Consider the following 19,875-nt stretch of genomic DNA (forward strand, 5'->3'; position numbering starts at 1 on the left):
AGGTTCATGCAGGGAAAGTTCATGTTCATGATGCAGATGTTATGCTTGGAAAAAAAAGCTGATATGAAATCATGGGGCGCCTCGAATATCAGGCCTTTGAACTTTTTACTCCATTTCATAAAAAACAAGCCATTGAAGGATGTTTTACTAAGAGAGTGGTGGGGAAATTAGTACATTAGGGAGATTAGTCTATATATCAGAGTTCTGTCTATCTAATAGGAAAATATAAATATTCAATTCAGGCAATTTCAAATTTTCTAAGTAAAAAGCAGTGAATCCTTAAAGCACTGGTGCTATGATCAACCTTCTTTGAGTTACTGATCAATTGTAATCATCTTATAATGTCTGTATTAGGTCTTCACGTGCTCTTATGTCTAACTAACTGCTCCTCTGTCTCCCTTAAAGAAGCATCCTTCTCCGTCTGGGTAGTAAATGTCAGGGCATCTCAATGCTAGGATTCTAACTGGTTGTTCTCACTCTATACTCCCTTCATAAGCTCCTTCTTTTTATACTCATGAATAATGTAGCTACCAACCAACAAGATGAACTTTCACTGCTTAATTAACACTTCCTCTTGGGCGTATCAAGAAAACATCACCATATAAATTGCTAAATATATTTTTAATATGTCAATTTCCCCCTTGCAAAAATGTAGGCTTCTTGAGGACAGGAACTTTTATCTGTTTGTTCACCAACGCATTCCCATGTATACCACAGTGCCTGAGACACAGATGGTACTCAAAAATATTTTTGAATGGGTAAATGGCTGAATCTCTAATTTAAGCTGTCCTTTATCATCACCAGTTGCACACCAAGTAAATAAACTATTTTAATCAGCATCGCTGTTTAGAATTACTGTCATATAGTAATAATAAAAATGTCTAAAATGAAAAATTGGTTACATTTTTTAAATTTTCTCAGATGATGCACCCTTTATTACCCAGACCTAAGGAGAACGGTTTACTGCCTCCCCCTTCGTAAATTATCAATAATCTCTTTCCTGAACTATTCAATCACCACTTTTGCATATTCCAAACTCATATGTTTTAAAAACATATATCTGATTATGACACCTCCCTAATTTGGTGTTTTACGCCAAGAAGGCTTTATTTTGTTGTTAAGATAAAAACAGAACATAATTAGCACAGACAACAAAGCTTTGCATGACCCAGCTCCTACTTACCTCTCCATCTCTCCTAGTATAGCACCACTTTGACCAGGCCCACTCCTGCTTTCTCTGCTCCAGCCACACAGGCCTTCCTGCTTCTGATTTCCATACTTGACATGCTACTGCACTACACAGACTTGCATTCCTTTCTTCACCCCGTTAACTGCATTGCCCCCTTTAGATTTAGGCTCAGAGAGGCTCTTCCTCAGGGAAACCCTTCCTGATCTCCTTGACTGAGTCAAGTGTCCTTTATAGAGCTTAGAACTATAATTTGATATTTGTGAATGTGTACTTTTGTTCACATTTGCAAATAATAATTTGTTAATAACTGAAATTACTTAATTACTAAAATTACTTCAATACCTTATGAAGTTTATTAGGTATCATCTATGAGCCATGCTCTGTACTGGGCACTTGAAATCCAGCAGTACAGCTCTGGCTGGCGTAGCTCAGTGGATTGAGTGTGGGCTGCGAACCAAAGTGTCACAGGTTCGATTCCCAGTCAGGGCACATACCCGGGTTGCAGGCCATGACCCCCAGCAACCGCACATTGATGTCTCTCTCTCTCTCTCTCTCTCCCTCCCTTCCCTCTGTAAAAAAATAAATAAATAAAATCTTAAAAAAAAAAAAAAAAGAAATCCAGCAGTACAACTGCAATTGTGAAGCTAACATTCAAGTAAGAAAAATAGATAATAGCCAGTATAATACACATTATGAGGCTGAGCAGTACTAAGAGATAAAAGAAAAATGAATCAGGATAAGTGGATGGTGAATGTAGGAAGTATATCAGGTAAGGTGGTCAAGGAAAATTATTTCTAAAGAATAGATATTTGAACAAATAACAGAATGAGGCAAAGGAGGTAGGGGTAAAGATTTGGGGAAAGGTCACCCCAGGAAAAAGGAATAGCAAGGGCAATGTCCTTGAGGTATTAGTGAACTTGGCAATTTAAAACCCTGACAGAGCACCAGTGTGGCTAGAAGTGAGGGAGCAAGTAGAAATGCAATGAGAACAGACACAAATGTTTGAGGTCATGCGGGATATTATAGGATGAGAAGAAATGTTTGAAATTGGGATTTTATTCCTGGTGTGCTATGAAGGTGTTTGAAAATAGGAATGTAATTACCCAATTTTAATTTTAAAAGCTTCTCTCTACCCAGCATGTAGAGTCTAGGTTGTGGTAGGGCAAAAGGAAAAGCAGAAACTAGTTAGGATGCTACTGTGCAGTAGGATGAACGATGAACTAGGGTCATGCTGATAAAGATGATAGGTCAGATTCAGAATAAATGTTGACAGTATAGTCAACACTAATGGTTTGGATATGGGATATGAGAAAAAGAAAACTCAAGAATGACTCCAAGACTTTTAGGCCTAAGCAACTTTTAGGCCTAAACAACTGGGTAAATGGTGGCAACATTTGCTTAAGTACAAGACATATTGAGAGAAGGACGAGTTAATGAAGATTTGGACTTTGGACATGTTAATTTTATGATGCCAAGTAAGAATGCAAGTAGTCATTTCTTTTTTTAAAGACTTTATTTATTCATTTTTAGATAGAGGGGAAGAGAAGGAGAAAAAGAGGGAGGGAAATATCAGTGTGTGGTTGCCTCCTGAGTGCCCCGTACTGGGGACATGGCCTGCAACCCACGTATGTGCCCTGACTGGGAATCGAACTAGTGACCTTTTGGTTCAAAACCCATGCTCAATCCACTGAGCCATACAGGTCAGGGCCCAGGTAATCATTTCAAACAGATATATAAACCAAAGTTCAAGTTGTAGGACATTATGTTGCTGATTTTTAAAATGGCAAAATGAACAAAACTGAAAGTAAGATTGGAATTCCTTCACAATAATTTAAAAATATTTGCTTCCTTTATAACATTCAACATGAAGCCAAACTATTTGACTTACACGTGTGCTATCATTGGAAAAAACTGGGCATAAATATGCCTTATATATCTATTCTGTTCTCAAATACGAATGGCCAAAGGCGGGTGGTAAGTAAACATTGACTACTTTATTTCTGTTTTCTTTTGATAACCGGGATAAGCAGAGAAAGAAAATGACAGCCACTCAGCCTTTGGCCTAATGTAGCCCTGAAGAGAATTTACAGAAAAAGAAATTTGATAAACTGTCTAAAAGTATAGAATTAGAAAAGATGACAGAATACATGTAATAGAAGAAAGAGCATCTGACAGGAAATTCACCTTTGAGTTCTGGCTCTTTCAAGAACGTATTTGTTAACCTTGAGACAATGTCCTTGTTCCCTGGCCTTCAATAAAACCTCAAGAAAAGCTATACAATTTTAGCATTCTTCTGAATTTATAAAAAAGTTAGCCTAATTTTCTTGATTACTTAGCTTTTAAAGTGGCCTGTTTTTTTGCTTTCAGGTTTACTTTATTAATATTGTAGGTGGGCTGCAATATTAATATCCATTTCAGAAAGCTCCAAATTTGGGCCATATGCCATTACTGCAATATTGTTCTACAAACCAAAATTAATACACATCATATTTAGCTACAGGATTAATAGGGAACCGTCAGCTTCTATACGTTTTACACCTTGGTTAGCCATTTTGTGGGACATGAATTAAATACAATCACCAAGGAAATGTGTAAACAATTGAGAATTCCGAGAAAGAAGAAGGCACTGTTACTGTTTAAAGAACAATTCTATGATTACATTCATCTGCATAGACTTATAAAACAAAGCAAAAATCTTTGAAAATATAGTATGGGCCCTACAATTTAATGAATAATGAAAGGATAATCTAACTAAAAACTAAAAAAGTACATCCAACATAGTCTTCCTTTGACTTGGTAGTCTAGAAATATCAAAGTTACTCATACAAACAGAAGAGGCTCAAAATAAATATAGGAAAAACAGGGCTTCTTGAGTACTGTTTTTTGGTGACATGAATGCTCAATTTTTTACAGTAGGAACTAGATGCATTACTACAGTCAAGAGATATTTTCTTCTCATTCTGAGAAGCAGGCTTAATGTAAAGAAAGGATATTCTACAGGGGCCAGTATAATTATACTTAGTAAGTATAAAATATTATTAAATAAAATGTAATTTAAGAATAAGTTAAAATTATATACTACCATTCAAATGGATAATTATAACTTAATTTATCTATCTTTAACTTTCCACAGAGTAACTTTTCCTTACTCCAGAAAACATGTGACTGACTTCCTCACTTGTTTTCCAGCACATTGTTTCATAGGCTGTGTTAGGGGGAGCACTACCTTTCAAGAGGAAGTTAGCAGGTGCTCTAATCAAAAATAAATAAATAAATAAATAATAAATAAGGACACCATGGACACAGATGCTGAAGAAATGCTGCATAATATATTAATGTCTCTGAAAAGCCCCATATTAAAAATAATTAAGTGACTTTGTTTAAATAAGGAAATTCAATACTCATTCCCCAGAGAAAACTTTTTTCCCTAACCATCTGTGAACAATTCTGGGGACTCCTGTGTTACAAATAACAGTTCTGAGAACAGCTCCCTTCAGCTGGCAAACCCTTCTGCAGGGTCCCTGCATTGTGTTACAGTTACTGGACTATCGCCTGTATCTGTGTGGGGCTTGTGTTAGGCTTTTCTCAGTTCTTTGACAGAACCTGACCTAGAGTATTTAGTAATGCTAAGTTTATTAGGGCAGAAAATATCATTTAATTATATTACACATAGAAACACATTTGTTTATTATTACTATTTAAAATCAGGTTTTGGGCAAATGTAAATATATTCCCCATATTGGTTCATGGTGCTCTTTCTGTCTGATATGACCTTCCATGCTTGTTAAAAACACACCCATCCTTCAGGGCCTAGTCCAATATCATTTTTTCTGTGAAGTTTTCCCAAATACTCCTATATGAATAAAGTACTATCTTAATAAGACAAGATATAATTTCATAAGATTTACCATTGATTCTCTGAGCAGGACTTCTGAAACTATCACTTAACAAGAAAAGAGGGAAGAAAAGCTTGAATGAATTTAGCCCAGTTGTTTTCAGACCTGGCTAATTATGAGAATCGTTCTGAGCCCTTTCAAAACTAGAGATACCCAAGACCCTATTACAGACCTGAATTCTAAGAATGGAAGAACGTAGTTGAAAATAGCATGGTGTTACTGTATCACTAGAAAAGATGATACAATGCTGGTAACTAGGCCCAGCAAACCATAATCTCTGGGGCAAGGTCCGGAATTTGTACTTCTGACATATTTTAAAGCTCACTAAAGTTTGAAAGTAAATGGATTACTGGGAAGGATTTTTGAGCTTTGGGGTCAAGAAGACCTTTTCATAATGCACTCCAGATCCATCCATGCTGTCATGAAAGGTAGGAGATCCTTCTTTCTTTCTGCTTTGTAGTATTCTATTGTGTGAATGTACCATAGTTTTTTGATCTACTCATTTACTGATGGGCACTTAGGTTGCTTCCAACTCTTGGCTATTGTAAATAGGGCTGCTATGAACATTGGAGTGCATAGGTTCCTGTGAATTGGTGTTTCAGGATCTTTAGGGTATGATCCTAGCAGTGGAATTGCTGGGTCAAAAGGCAGTTCCATTTTTAGTTTTCTGAGGAAATTCCATACTATTTCCCGAAGTGGCTGCACCCATCTGCATTCCAACCAACAGTGCACAAGGGTTCCCTTTTCTCCACATCCTCTCCAACATTTGTTGTTTGTTGATTTGGTTTGATGCCCATTCTGACTGATGTGAAATGGTATTTCATTGTGATTTTAACTTGTATCTCTCTGATAACTAGTGATGTAGTGATGCTGAGTATCCTTTCATATGTGGATGAGCCCTCTGTATGTCATTGGAGAAGTGTCTGTTCAGGTCCTTTGCCCATTTTTTAGTTGGTTTGTTTGTCTTCCTGGAGTGGAGTTGTGTGAGTCCTTTACATATTTTGGAGACCAAACCCTTGTCTGAGGTATCATTCACAAATATGTTTTCCCATACAGTTGTGGGGAGTCATCAAGGAACATATATAAAGGACGCATGGACAGAATCAAAGGCGGGTAGGATTGAAGGTGGAAGGTAGGGATGGCTGGGGTTTGGGGAGTGGTGGGCGGAAAATGGAGACAACTGTACTTGAATAACAAAAAAAAGACTATTTTGTATAAAAATTTTAAAAATGAAGACCTCTTTAAATCCCAGGTCTGCCACTTTAATTGGTTGCCCAATACTGGATAGCTATACTTGAAATTTTGTAACAGTTAAATAAGATGTGCCCCACAGAATCTAACAAATAAGATGCAGTAAATAAAAGCTACTTTTGAGATGATGTTGCTACTGGTTGTGTGGTAGTAGATATGCAAGCAGAACATCTGTCCCAGTTCTGAGTGTACTGTGCCCCATCATGTGTTAGGTGACACACAAACATACCCTATAGTACTCATTGACTGTTTGGATCTGTAAGATTATACACATGCACATGCCAACACAGACACACAAAATCAGTTCACATAGTACAACTCTCTTGGACTCTTGATCCATAGAGTAATAATTAAAATATCAAAAGAGCCCTGACTGGTATGGCTCAGTGGATTGAGTGCTGGCCTGTGAACCAAAAGGTCACTGGTTCAATTCCCAGTTAGGGCACATGCCTGGGTTGTGGGGCCAGGTCTCCAGTTGGGGGTTTGTGAGAGGCAACCACACATTGATGTTTCTCTCCCTCTCTTTCTCTCTTCCTTCATTTCTCTAAAAATAAGTAAAATCTTAAATAACAATAAAATACTTAAAAATAAATAAAATATCAAAAGATGTTAAAATGTATGCGTTGCAGATTCCTTCTCACACCCACCTCTGGTCCCTGTCCACTCAGGTGCCCTCTCCCATGAGGGTCATGCACTTCCCAATTCCATGTGAACCTCACCTCCAAATGCTTTGTCCACATGTGCAGAAGCTCGGATTCCTTTCCCCCCAAAAGCTAACCACTATTATAATTGTGGTTTTTTATGCTTACACTCTTAAATAAAACACATACTGTTAACTTACCTAATTTTTAAAGAAATACTGTATATGGTACATGTTAAAAATCTTGGTTGCTTTTTCCCATATAACAGCATAGATTGGCAGTCTACCATAGGGGTATGAAAAGATTATCTTTACTATTTTCGTGCTGTTATTTTCCCTTAATGCAACACAATTTTATTGAACCACATCCTATTATATTCTACAATTATTTGTTATTATATATTCTACAATTATTTGTTATTGTAGAGTGAACCACATGAAACTGAAAACTCAACTACTTTTGGTCCACATAAATGTCCACTCCATAAAACTAATATAATCACTGCTTGAATAAATTGCCTTGTATGTTTACAATTTTGTCCAGAGCAAAACAGAACTAGACTATAAATTCTTAGAAGTGGCACTACTAAGTCAAAGAATATATAATTTATTCTTTTCCACATTTTTATAGTTATTCAAGTACAATTTTCTCCACTTTCCTCCCATTATTCCCCCCCACCTCAGCTACCCACACTCCCCACCCTTGATCCTACCCCTCTTTGGTTTTGTCCATGTGTCCTTTATACATGTTCCTGTAAACCCTTCCCTCTTTCCCCATTTATTCCCTCCAACCTCTCCTCTGGTTAATTTCAATGTATTTTTCATTAATTTTAACATTTTGTCAATTTATCCACCATAAGAGTTATACAAACTTACACTCTCAATAGCTATATGTAAGTGCCTACCATAGTACCTCCATCAGAATTTTGTTAAATCTTGGGAAATTTGTCAATGCAATGATTTCAATTTACTTTTCTTTCTCTCTCCCTTTCTCCCTCTCTCTCCTGTTTAACAATCATTTCTTTTATGCTCTTTGGAATTTGAGTCAAAGTCCAAAAGATCTTTCTATCTCAAAGATATGAATCACCACATTTTTTTTCTCTTGCCACTTTTAAAACTTATTACATTGAAATATTTACCTCTTTGAAATATACCCTAATGATCATTGTGATATTGGTCAACATTTATATTTTTCAGATATCTTTTCAGATGCCCTAATACCACTTACTGAATAGTCTTTGCCTTTCCTCAGTTGATTTTAGAAACCACCGTTAACTTAATTCTCATGTGCATTTGTGTCTATTCTAGAATATTTAATTTTTCTTTGATATGTCTCTCTGTTGTGGTGCCATTATCGCACCACTTTAATTTTTAATGCTTTGTATTTTAATGTCTGTTAGACTAATTCTTTCACACTCCTACTTTTTAGAATTTGCTTATTGTTTTAATTTTCTACATATTTTAATGTTTCCTATATGTTTTTAATTTTCTTTTTAAATGTAACATGTAGTTTAATATTAGATAATATATATACATGCTTCAAATTTAAAAATCAAACAAAATGCATTCATTGCTGTCTCCCCTCTATTCAGTTACTTCTTCTACCTTTATAGTAATTTCTGAAAGATTTTTTTGTATCATTTCAAATTCATTTATGCATACACAGTAAAATGAAGATGATTTATCCCCTTGATTTATACACAGTAGTATACTAACTACTCTGCCCCATACTTTTTACAAGCAATCTTTATTCAAAGAGAATATCATGAAAGTAAAAAATATATATCTAACTTAATCCTCCTAAAAATCCTCTGAGTTAAGTAATAATGAAGAAACAAAGTCCAGAGGAAGTTAAATGACCCTATGTAACACATGTTAATTGATAGGGCTGGGATATAAATCCAGTCAGTCTGATAATTTTCAACATTGATCATCTTAAATGTTTCCAACAATTACTCTTTTGTGTCTTCCCCATTTCCTTGTGGAATTGTTTCCTATTTAAATCTTGTACTTAAAATAGCATAATTCTCTTTCATACTAAAATTCATCTAGTCAATAACCTCGTGTTTCTGAGCACTGATTTAACTCTTTAAAGAAACACAGGTACTATATGTGTGTCAAGTGTTTGCAACCTGAAAAAAATGTTGGAGTCATACTGGCGGTGGTGGCTGGAAAGTGGGATGAGGAGGGGGAGTTACGGGTTGATGACTAGCTGGATAATTCCTGTGCAATGTGGATACATGAAAATGAGCTGGCAAAGAATGACACAATTTATAAGGTGTGAGCTATAGGAACAGAAACCAGGGCTGATGAATGACAGCACCTTGTACAGACAAACCTAAATCCACCTCCAGGGGACACCTGAAGTAGATAGACATTCTTTTTTTCTTTTTGGATGCTCCTATTCTAAATCTCCTTTCTATATTTGAGTAAACTTCCATTTTGGGATTCTTTGTGGGAGGCATCTCACCCAACAATCTAAACGTAGTATATTTTTATATTCACAGCCTCTCTTATGCCTAGGGAGTTATGTCTTCAGCTGCTCCAATCAGATCAATCTGGTCCAGACTTCAAACGTTAGCAGATTTCTTAAATCTGCTCGGCCCCCATGCTCTTTGCACATGTCTCTGGGCAATAGGAACAGATGGTGGTAGAAGTGGCATCCAATTTCTTTTATCAGATGTGTTGAGGGGTAAGCTGCAATGAGTAATGCTCAACATTGGTGACATAATGTTCTCATCGGGCCAGTCCTGCTTTGTTATTTTTGTTTTTGTTTCTGATCCTGTCATCTCAGAATTGGTTTTCCAACCTTCCAAACCACACTTTGAGTAGCCCAAAGGGAATGTACAAAATTTCTTTTCTGCCTAAATCAGAAAGAATGTAATTCTGCTGTTTCCAGTAAGCATCCCACTGACACAGTATTCTCCACATAGGAAGAAGTAAACATCCACACTCATTCATTTACTAACCATGTACTAAGTGCCTACCTTGAGGCATTTGCTAAGTCTTCAAAGATATCAAACCATAATCTCTGCTCAAGAAACTCACATCATATACAGGTATGAGATCCCATAAACCCCACTCCTCAGTTCTCCATGACATCTGAAAATTACCACTCTAACAATGCTTCTGGATTAAGATGTTGTATATGCATGTGACTTTAGTCACTAGTGTGTGGAAATTATCTCAATTATCTAGGCATTCAGTCCCAATTGACAGTAATTAGTTCAGTGGACCCATCACTACTTTGGAAACTAAAATTGAGGAAACTGAGTGTAGGTCAATTGAAAAGAAATCATGCACAACACTCACTTCCCCAAACTGCTCACATTTCTCTCCACTATTTGTTTTGTGTACATCTATCCCAAGGAGGGAGTCCAGCCATTGCCCTGTTTCCATAAATTCCATGGAGTAACCTCAGCAACAGTGTATTTTCTGCTTTTCTTTCCTTCACTCTTGAAAGTTTTTCTCACTCCTATAAATTTGACTTTTGTTGAGTGGCTACACCTTTGCTGAACAAGTTGGATTCATAGTGATTTTACTGAGATCGTATTCCTACCTCCTCTAAAAATGCTGACTGCATCTTTGGCACAATCACTTAGTCCCTCTATTCTCTCTGAAAAAAATGTTATAACTTGAAAGTTACAGAATGTTGTTGAAAGTATTTTCAAATGATAAAAATGTAGAAAAGAGCTTTTAAAAAGATGTATCACATTTTACTAAACATGTTTTAATTTCTTTTTTTTTTTTGTCATTCTGGCAGCCTAATCAAGAATGCCAAAGAAAACTTCCTGTGTTATATCTGTGTTACATAGACCTGTCCTTTAGAACGAGTAGAAAGCTCATTGAGCTATAGTATGTTTATTATTAAGACTATCTAGTGTCTTATGAAACCCAAGAGCAAGGATGAAGCTGGCCCTAAAAATGGTCTGAAATCAGGCATGGGAGCGCTGAACAGAACACAAAAACACCCTCTCTCCATTGCTAATCTCTGATTCATTCCACAGATGTGCTGTATTCTTTCACTGGCTTTGGAAAGGTTTTCTCTTATTCCCAAGCTATCTGGAATCAAATGTTCATTGACAACATCTCCCAGGTCCATACTTCTCTGCTCAAAAGAGTAATCGAAAGAAACGGAATCTGTTATTCTCTATTATATGTTCTCAAGGAATAAGTATATTAAGCACAATAAGAGCTTTTTCCATTGGAAAAATCACTTAACTCTGTGCAGGTTCATGCTGACCACTGTCATCTCCACAACTCTTCAATACATGGTGTTCTCCTACCTTAACCATCCCCGTTCACAAATTACAGTGTCTCTTCTGCGAAGCTTTCCTCAGTCTGCCACCCCCTGGGCTGAGTGACATGCCCTTGTGCCCTTCCAACTGTTTCCCATAGTAACCTATGCAGGTTTGTTTTACTGTATCATCTCGATGAAGGAGGCTAGAGGAAGTTCGTAGAACAGGGATGTGGCATGAGCAAGGAAGAGTGGCCAGACAGACAAATAAATCTGGTGAGTACCACAACGTACAAAGACTTTGGGCAGTGTTTTTTGTTTGTTCGTTTGTTCTGCCTTACTTTTTCTCTTCAAAGGGGACTAAGCCCAAGAATATAAATGAATCAAACACTCCCATCACTAGAATAAAAAAACTCAATGTATTTTTCAAGGTTTTGATGTATTTTTATTTTTACTGTGCTATAAAATTATTTTCTTAGCAAAATGACAAAAATAAAAATATATAATGAATAAAAGTAATATATGCAACAGCAAAAAGCTACTATAATCAAAATGCATGAAAGAAAATCAAAAGTAAAATAAGAAAAACTAAAGAAAACAAAGTGTATCACAAGTGAAAGGTCAGTTTCGTTTCTTTAACAAATAAAGAGATGTTATGGAGCAATATTAAAAGTGGGACAAGAAAAAATGACAGAAATGAAATACATTAATTAGGGAAGAATATATATATATAAGGCAAATAAACACAGGTAACATATTTGACCACACCTGTAGACAAATAAAACCAAATCAAATAAAAAATACAATGTTATCTGTTAGATTTTTATTATAGATGAAGGATAACAGTATCCTAGATTACAGTGCAGAAATATAAACTGTCTTTTATCATCAAAAGCCTTCAAAGGTCATGGCCTTTGTTTTAGCAATCCACTTCTAGCAGTTTGTCTTCAGCAAATGACAGGCAAGTACGTAAAGGTGTAGTTATAATGATGTATTTGCTGTTGCTGTTGTTGTTTACTTTTTTATTGAACTTATTGGGATGACATTAATAAAATCATATAGGTTCCAGGTATACATTCTATTGGGTTGGCCAAAAAGTTCATTTGTTTTTTTCTGTAAGATGGATCTGGTAGTGGTTAATTATCTTTAACTTCATTGTAAACAATTTTGTTAGATTATATTGTGATGGTAGTCACATCAGCGTGCATTTTATTTACTATTTATTTATTTATTTTTGTTGTTGCTCAAGTACAGTTTTCTCCATTTTCCCCCTACCATCCCCCCCAACCCCAGCCATACCACCCCCCATTCTTAATCCTACCCCCCTCTGGCTTTTTCCATGGATCTTTTATACATGTCTCTTGACAACCTTTCCCCTTTTCTCCCCCATTATCCCCTCCCATCTCCCCTCTGGTTACTGTCAGTTTGTTCTTAATTTCAACGTCTCTGGTTATATTTTGCTTGTTTGTTTGTTTTTTTGATTAGGTTCCACTTATGGGTGAGATCATATGGTATTTGTCCCTCATCACCTGACTTATTTCACTTAGCATAATGCTGTCCATCCAAGCTGTCACAAAGGGTAGGAGCTTCTTCTTTCTTTCTGCTGCATAGTATTCCATTGTGTAAATGTACCACAGTTTTTTGATCCACTCGTTTACTGAGGAGCATCATGTTCCAACATTGAACTGTGTTAAACTATGTGATTTTTTTTCTAAACAGCTGCTGTGCTTAGATGCTTCTGGACATCAAATCTTCCCTAGGCCAAAAATGTTATAAACACCCTTTCCCCATAAACTATCTTGACCAAGGCAATTTTTCATGACCTGGTGGCCTTCTACACTGACAATTTAGATATTATATTTCCTGTTCTGGGCACCTTTCCCAAGCTTTCCATTTTCCTAAACTGAGTGAGGGACTCTCCCCTATTTCTCATAGTATAAGATACTATGTTTCTTTGTTTCATCGCATTTATTGTATTTAATACTCTTCATTGTAATGGGTTCTTAAAAATCTATCTGTCCCACAAGACTAATTATCATATGGCATAATGCTTTGCTTTTTCAATAAATCATTACAGAATTTAGAAATATATAAATATGTAAAGGAAGTTTCCCTATGATTTACCCATGTTCTTTCCTCAAAGTGTAAAATAGGAGCTCCTAAGATATATTAGGAGACAGATTCTGCTATTCTCTTCACTCCGTAACCTTCTAAACCATTATTTACTCCTCCTTCATCACCTCAGATGGAGGAACAATGGAGTGATTTGATATGAAGTTTAGGAAGAGCATGCATAGCTCAGCCTCTCTTTGAATCTGCCTGCCGGGAAGTAATGTGCCATGTCCTCCTCCCCCAGGGTCCAATGTGACAGATCCTGCCCCTTGAAGAGATGGGGTTAAGTTGCCAGGTGGTTATGTAAAATTAGGTGAGTGAAGTCAATTTGGAGCTAAACCTGATTTAATTTTAAATCTAAGCCATTGCAATGTTCTGATTGTAATGGTGATGATAGTAGCTTAGTCTCTGTTTGGCTGTTATGTTAATTTCTCATTTGGTTTAGAATTTGGAGGGAATGAAAAAGTGAATAATTAGTGCTGGCACAGATCCTCAAAGTATTACGAAGGTTAACACTTAAAATTGCACTTAACTAACTTTAAGGGAGCCTTTCCAATAGGAAAATGTAACTAGAAAAACACTGATCATAATAAAGTTATTTAAAATTCTTTCTTCTATAACTAGTTATAGATGAAAGTTACATTTAAAAATAACTGAACTCCCACCCACAGTAATATATACTTGAAAATTTACAATTCTTTAGATGTTGCTGGAAGAAATGAAAGAAGCCTTATTATTCACTACAATCAATACCCAACTTCTACAGCTTTGACTTAAAGAGTTTCCTTTTACTGAGCAAAATTATCGATACAAAATCTAAAATTAATTGTATATTGAGTTAGAAAAGACTTGAGTAAAGTATTTTAAAATAACCGTTCCCTTGAACAGTGAACTCTATGTGACCTTTACTAGAATCACATGATGTTAAAAAGTTGAGTAGAAAATTAAAAAGAAAATGTTATCTGCCATTTTTCTTCATTCTCACTGACATTGTTGCCCTCTTTTTATCTATAACCAATAAACACAGAGAGACATATAAAGAGACATAAAAAGAGAGATATATAAATATTGGGAGACAGTACTCCCAATAAATATAAAGAAAAATAATTTTAGGGTTAACTTTAGAGCAGCAGAATCAAAGGGATTTTAACTGGTAGATAAATTTGAGACAGGTGTCTGCAGTGGAAGGAGAAGTAAATTGAAAAAGAGTGGACCTGAATTCTAGATAACCTATGTGAAGTTACTTATGTCTCTAAGCCTCAGTTTCTTTCTTTATAAAATGAAGATGCTAATACAACAATTTCATAGAGTAACACAAGGATTTAAATGAGAAGTATATAAGGTTCATATAAGTAAAATTCTTACAACAGCATCTATCATATAATTGGTAAATAGTAGTACTAGAAAGCACTTACGAAACACTTGATGCTTCCAGGCACTGTCCAAGTGCTCTACATATGAGGTCTGTCCAGTCACACAATATGAAAAAAAAGAGACATTTATTGAAGAAGAAACAAAATACAAGAAACATTGTACACAGAACATTGACGCTTCAGTCCCCCTGGAAGTACGCACCTTGAGACCATACACAGTTCTCCCAGTCGCCATCAGCTGCCCTGTCATATTTCCCTGAATCCTTTTTCCTTCAAAAGTGATTTTAGTTTTGGGAAAAGCCAGAAGTCACAGCTTGCCAAATCTCAGCTGTAGGGGGGCTGAGTCACCTGGGTGACTCGATGTTGCATGAAAAACACTCTACACGAGATATGATGCTGCATGAGTGGGTGTATTGTCGTGATGAAGCTGCCGTTCACCAGCTGCCCATAGCTGTAGCCTTCTGAATCATCTGAATAGTTTCCACAGAGAAATGTTCAAGCTTAATGTAAAATTTGATGCAGATTCATTGCTCTACTTGTTCAGTCATTTTCAATGCTATGGCCCCACAGACACGTGCTCATTCAATGGAGTCTACCAGCCCCACTGGCTAGTACAATGAAGTCATCATTGTTCACACATGCACATTCCAGTCCACTCTCCTTGGCTGCCAGGTTAAATCATATTGTGCAAACCATTCTTGTTATATTAACAATGGCTGGACTTTTTCTGATAGACTGAGTATATTAGCTTATTTCATCCTCACAACTTTATGGGGTAGATATAAAATATTAGTTGATATTATTACTTACATTATTTGAATCTAGAAGGTTTATATGCCTCTTATACCTCATATGCATAGTATCATTTTGTAGTTTCACCCCTACTTATTTTGAAGGTACCTCAAGGGCAGAAATCATGTTTTTATTATATTCTATAGCTTGCAGGATCTTTTTAATAACACAGAAGTAAAAATAGCTAACAAAGGAAAAAGTATGGTAGGCCAAGGGCAAATCTCAAAAATCTAAAGACAAATTATGGTTGAATTGTTATTTCTTCATGGCTCTAATATTTATTGTTTTTCCTGGTACCTGGTAGTGTTAGTACAGATAGGGACTACTATACCAAATAGCATGAACAAAGAGCACTAACAAGGGTTCACATGGAGTTTTTCACTGCTTCCACTTGAGGCAGAGACAAAAACAGTATTGAAGACTCTACGTAATACAGAGCACACACATTACCCATGGCTACGTTATGAACAGCAAAACCACTGGGGTCTGGCATACACACACTCTCCAATATGCAGGGAGAGAGAATAGATTTGCACATGCACAATTTATTCTTGGAAGGTTTCAAAGAGAAACCAAAAGGGTCCTCTGTAGGACCACCTACATAACCACACACCTGAAGATATTCTTTTCAAAGGTACAAGCAAACTAAATTCCTTTCTTCACTCCTGCTCTCAAGGAGCTCACAATTGAAGGAACAAATGGTAACATTAAAACAGAGCAACACAGCTCAGAGAGAAAGGGAACCTGGCTCAGAATAGGAAGGTCAAGCATGAGTTCTTCTGGAGAACTGCCTGAGCTAAGTATTGAAGGGAGAGAAGGCAACAGCCAAGTGAAAAGAGAAGAAAAGACATTCCAAGAAGAAAGAGCAGTCTGTTGACATCTGCTGGTCAACATGAATGGAGAAGTCGTGGGCTAGCCATATCCGGAAAGAGAAGCAGGGAAGCGAGGCAGGACAGATAACAGAAGGGCTATTGGCCAAAACCTAGAATTTTAGCTTTTAGTTCCAGAAGTAACACAGCTGGTTGCAGTGTTTTAAGTAGAGGCATAATGTAATCAGGTTTTCTAGGTATGAAAACTTTTTTTGTTAATTTTCTGAAAGTGTAGGATATAATATATATAATAAAATGGTAAGATTTAAAAATTTTATCTTCATCATGCATGATTTTGTCTCACTAGTTTTTTTTTTTTTTTTTAAATAAACACCTAAAAAATGCAACTCCATATTCATGGACATTGGAAAATAAGGCTTCAGCGATGGTCATTACATTCTCAGTATGGGTGTTATTCCAGACAGTAATAAGGTAACTGGAGACTAATTACACAAATCAAGAATGGACAACCACTCATTACAGAAGCCTCAAATTTTGCAAGAAGACAAGATGACTGGAAGGGAGCAAGTGATGAACAGATGAAAAGCCACTTAAAACTTTTAGAAAAAGTGTATGAATTTGTTTAATGCTTTGCTAAAAAAGATACGTATTTATTTAGAGGCTGTCTCTAACTAAAGAGAACATTGAAGAAAGTTGCTTTGAAGTTATAATTAAAGCTATGCAGCCAGTAAACAAAATATTACAGAATACATAACTGACATGGGAGAATATTTAATATACATTATTTAGTGAAAAAGATCTATATGATACTATGTAAAAATTAATTATGATAATGAAAGAAAAATTTGAATGGACTACTAACAAATGATAGGACTATAGGTGTTTTTGGTTTTTTAGCTTATATGCATTTTTATAATATTCTACAATAGGCATATATCCAGAGTAAACAACAAAATTAAACATTTATTCAAAAGAAGGAATTTGTAACAAAGAGCCTATGAAATCAAAGAGTTTTAAAAAGAGAAGGTAAGTTTCTAATAACAAAAAATTAAAAGCATGGTGTCTTCACGATTCAATAATTTTTCTAAACTTAAAATGTTTCCCTTTACAAAACTGTAATGGCAGGGGTGGGGGGGGTGGAGAAGGGGTCAGTCAAAGGAACACTAATAGAGGACTCCTGGGCACAGACAAGGGAGAGCGGGATTGTCTGTGGGAGATAGGGGGTGGGATACAGGTGAGCAATGGGGGAAAAAGCAGGACAACTGTAACTGAACGACAATAAAAAGTGTCATTACATATTAATAAGGTTATTTAAAAAATTTAAAAAATAAAAATTGCATGGGTGTCTTATTTTCAATGATAATTTGTGTTTAGGCAATGTTGATTTTTATTATTGTTACTGCTTTACTATTTTACTGTTTTGGAGTAAATGCTCTCGTAATCCTTCTTTGTAGCACTTTCAAAAATATCCAACTCACAATGTTGAATAACTTAAAAAAAAACAAATGTAATAATTGCAATGAAAAACCAAGAAAGCAGCTAAAGAAAGACAAATTAGTTCCAAACATGTACAATAAGCAAATCTAGAAGTACTTTAATTTAAATTTTTAAAAAGCTCATTTTATGGATAATTTGGTTTGTTGTTCAAATGCATCCAGTGAAGCTGCAAAATGTTATCTCAGTTCTAACTACATCCTTTAATATGAGAACTATGGAACCATGAGCTAAGTGAACTTTGCATATTCAGGTAATGTTGCTGAGCATATCACACCTACATATGCTATGCAAAATGTTGCAGATTAAATTATCCTAACCACATTTGGGAAGCGACAGTATGTCTGTCATTGCATGTAAACATATGCAGATTTATGCAAAAGATTCTCAAATATGTGTACCTAACATTCCAAACTCCCCACAGACATACAAAGCCAGAAGGTTTTGTTTATTTTCAAATTTTTGGAAAACCTATAAATGAGACTACAAAATGTAGATATGCTTGTTTTATGTTCAAATTCACAACATCTGTGTTTTTTCCCTTTATTTCTTTGTTAAGTCATTTGGTCAAGATTTTAAACTCATCTGCAGTAATCTGTATGGTAGACTTAACACAAACACAGAAGTACTTTTTGTTTCTAAAAGCCCTTCCAGAGTTAGGGAGAGTTCATGCACCATTTTACATAATGAACCTGATCCTTTCATCACTTAAGATCCTTCCTGATGGCACTTATTTGTTAGCCCTTCAAGGAGTGCATTAACTCATTCAGATTATTACAAGAGAATATGAAATATTGCTAAAGTAGTTTCCCAGGGTAAAGTCACTTTCCAGAAAGAGTGATTTACCACAGCATAATGAATTAACCTGTTTTGGTAAATCAGGTAGAAATCACAACACTTGTTTTGATGGTGTTAGGAGTAACGTAGTATCAATAATGAGAAATAATATGAATATTTTTGAAAAGGAGCCATACTATATTTTAAAGAGTAGACTTGTTCCTGCAAAGCTTTTGTATATTGAATCCTCTTTGACATCAAATAGATTTTACCAAGGGAGTTTTGAAAAGAGCCATGTAGTATTTTAAAATATGGACTTCACATTCTTGATCCCCACTTCCATGAAAAGTCTATTTTGGGGGGTATTTTTTTCTTCTTGAACCTGGGCTCTGTGACTGCTTGCCCAAAAAGTATGAAGGAAGTAATATGGTGTTAGATTCTAAACTCAGGCCTCAGTAAACTGGTGACCTCTACTTCCTGAGTCTCTTAAGATGCTCACTTTTGAGACCCACACACACCAAGAGTAAGCCAGGCAGCCCATAGAAAGAGCCAGGTGATGAAGAACTGAAGTCCTTGACCCTTAACCAACTGAGCTTCCAGCCAACTGACAGCACCACTCTGCCATCCATAAGAGGGACCCTTAACGAAAGAGGATTGATTGCCCAGCAATGTGGGATAGAGAGGAACAGTCTTTTACTAGTCCCTCCCCAAATTGCAGACTCATAATCTAAACAAATTACTATAGATTTAAGTCATGAGGTTCTTAGGTTTCTTTGTCACGTGGCAATAGTTAACCAGAACAGGATTTTTTGGTGTAGTGACCTTCTTTTGCGTGCATATGTGTTTGTCTCTGTGGCTTTTTGCAGTAATGTGTATCTCCAAGGAATTGGTTACTACCTAAGGAATCTGAGACCTATCATCATCATGGTCTAGTAAGGGTTCTGAACTACACAAAAGCCTGCCATGTAAGCAGGCTCTGGTACAAAAGGACCAAGGGAAAAAAAAAGCTTGTTTAAGAACCTATGCTCTAGAGTTATTTTAGTATTTACCTGAGTTGAAGGTAATTGATTAACCAAACCACATTAACTTTATCAAGAGTTGTTCCTCCTTTTCTCCCTTTCAATTAAATAATAAAATAAAGAACTGCTATTGGTTGCAATATTTAACCAACTTCCATTAGATTATATAGGTTTAGTGAATGTATTACTGAGGCACACTGGAGGTGGGGTAACTTAAAGTTATTTTTCACTCTATATCAAACTTCTATTTCCTTTAAGGACATGA

Source organism: Phyllostomus discolor, chromosome 1 (genome assembly GCF_004126475.2).
Source record: "Phyllostomus discolor isolate MPI-MPIP mPhyDis1 chromosome 1, mPhyDis1.pri.v3, whole genome shotgun sequence".
NCBI lineage: Eukaryota > Metazoa > Chordata > Mammalia > Chiroptera > Phyllostomidae > Phyllostomus > Phyllostomus discolor.